The following is a 2,009-nucleotide window of genomic DNA, read 5'->3' as shown; positions in this document are numbered from 1 at the left end:
GTTAATCCTTTTATGGCCCAAGATAAACCATTTGGTGCCAAGATTATCCCAAAATACATCTTATGGGTGAGGGGCCTGGTGCCATTCTAAGTTTTGAGACATTCCTTTCTCTCATTAACAGACTGTTGGTGACTATATAACATCCAGCTGAAGACTAGCAGGGGGGCACCCTTTTTGCCCCCTTCTGATGCCTATGTCAGAAGCTTTCTCTATCTCCTTTATACTTTATTTTTTTGATATTTAAATCAAGTTTAATTTAATACAAATGTCACATATCTTCCCAGAAGTGGTCACTTCATCTTAATTAAGGAAACGGAAATGATTGTGACTTAAGTCTTCATTCTGTGATGTGGACAAGTTTAGGCAAACAGCAAAGATTCAGAAGGGCTACCACCAAACCTACAGCATCGAGAAGACGCTAAAGCCAAGTCATTTCTCCATGTGGCTCAGTTCAACATGAGCTGCGAAAATTCAATCCAATTAGTCCTTCAGCCCCACATCATCTAGATTCCTTGGGGTCTGGAACCTCAGGGTTGTTATAGCTTTCCCTGGATGGCCACCCAGGACTCATGAGCTTTTCCTCTGGCCCCTTCAGTTAGCCTGGGCAACTCTGCTCTCAGAACCGTGGAAGTTCAACATCGTTGTCACCAGCTCCGGGAGGTCAAAATCGTGCTTCCATCCCCAGTCCTTCCGAGCGTTGCTATCATCAAAGTTCATTGGCCAACTATCCGCTATGGCCTGTCGGACAGGATCCACGTTGTAGGTGACCTGGAGCTCTGGGATATGCTTGAGCACCTCCTGGGCCAGCTCTGCGAGGGTGAAGCTCATGGCGCTGATGTTGTAGGTTCTCATGGACAGGGACTCTGCTGGGGCCTCCATGACCTCCAGGGTGGCCCTGAGGCAGTCGTCAATGTACATCATTGGGAGCCTTGTGTCGGGTTTCAGGTTGCACTCAAATCTGCCACTCTTGACAGCTTCATGGAAAATCTGGACCGCATAGTCAGTTGTTCCTCCTCCAGGCTGGGAGTCAGCAGAAATGATTCCAGAATATCTCAGGCATCGGAAATCTAATCCATACTGGTAATAATAATACTCGCCCATAAGCTCAGCGTGGACCTTGGACACCCCATAGATGGTCCTGGGTCTCTGGATGCAGAGGTCAGGGGTTGGGTTCGGTGGAGAAGTAGGTCCGAACGCCCCGATGGTGCTTGGCACAAACAATCGCAGACCATGCTCTGCGGCAACGTCCAGGACATTGTGCAGTCCAGTGATGTTCACGGCTCTGGCCAGGGACACGTTTGCTTCCCCCACTGCACTGAGCAGGGCGCTGTAATGAAACAGCCAGGTGATGCGGTTGTTCACCACAATCTCCCGAAGATTCTTATAATCCAGGATGTCGGAATAAATAAACGGGCCACTAAGGAAGACGTGTTCTGAGGGCTTCCGAATGTCAGACAGAATCACATTGTCCTTCCCGAATCATTTCCTCAGAAAGCTAGCAAGACCCACTCCAAGCTGGCCAAGACCCCCTGTAATTAAGACACGCTGCTGGTCTGCTTCTGAGAATGAAGTGGAGTGGAAGTTGGCATCCGTTGGAATCTGCCGAGAAGAGGTGCCCAGAAGCCGACTGGGTAGGACAGAAGCCCGGCAGCCGCAGGCTCGGCTCTGCAGCATCCAGCAGGCAACCTGCCGCAACATCCGAACAACTGGCATGCTCTCTGTGACACACCTTCCGAGGCAGCCGCCCAAAGATGCTGCGCCACTGCGGCCCTGGAGACGCACGTGGCACAGAGACACCAAGCAGAGCAGAAAGCCCTCCTTTATACTTTAATAAAACTTTATTACACAAAAGCTCTGAGTGATCAAGCCTTGTCTCGGGCCCCGGATTGAATTCTTCTCCTCCGGGGGCCAAGAATCCCTGTATCATGATTCAACAACAACCTTTCAATGTACTCTGCATATAAGTTAAATAAGCAGGTTGACAATATACAGCCTTGATGTACTCCTTT

The 2,009-nt window shown here is 49.6% G+C and overlaps 1 pseudogene; it reads right to left on the bottom strand.

Moving 5' to 3' along the window:
- Positions 1-319: 319 nt before the first annotated feature.
- Positions 320-1,780, bottom strand: LOC138438160 (L-threonine 3-dehydrogenase, mitochondrial pseudogene; annotated as a pseudogene).
- Between the last annotated feature and the right edge of the window lie 229 nt (positions 1,781-2,009).

Source organism: Ovis canadensis, chromosome 3 (assembly GCF_042477335.2).
Source record: "Ovis canadensis isolate MfBH-ARS-UI-01 breed Bighorn chromosome 3, ARS-UI_OviCan_v2, whole genome shotgun sequence".
Lineage (NCBI taxonomy): Eukaryota > Metazoa > Chordata > Mammalia > Artiodactyla > Bovidae > Ovis > Ovis canadensis.
Note: the sequence above shows the minus strand (reverse complement) of the source record. Positions and strands in the feature narration are given on the sequence as shown.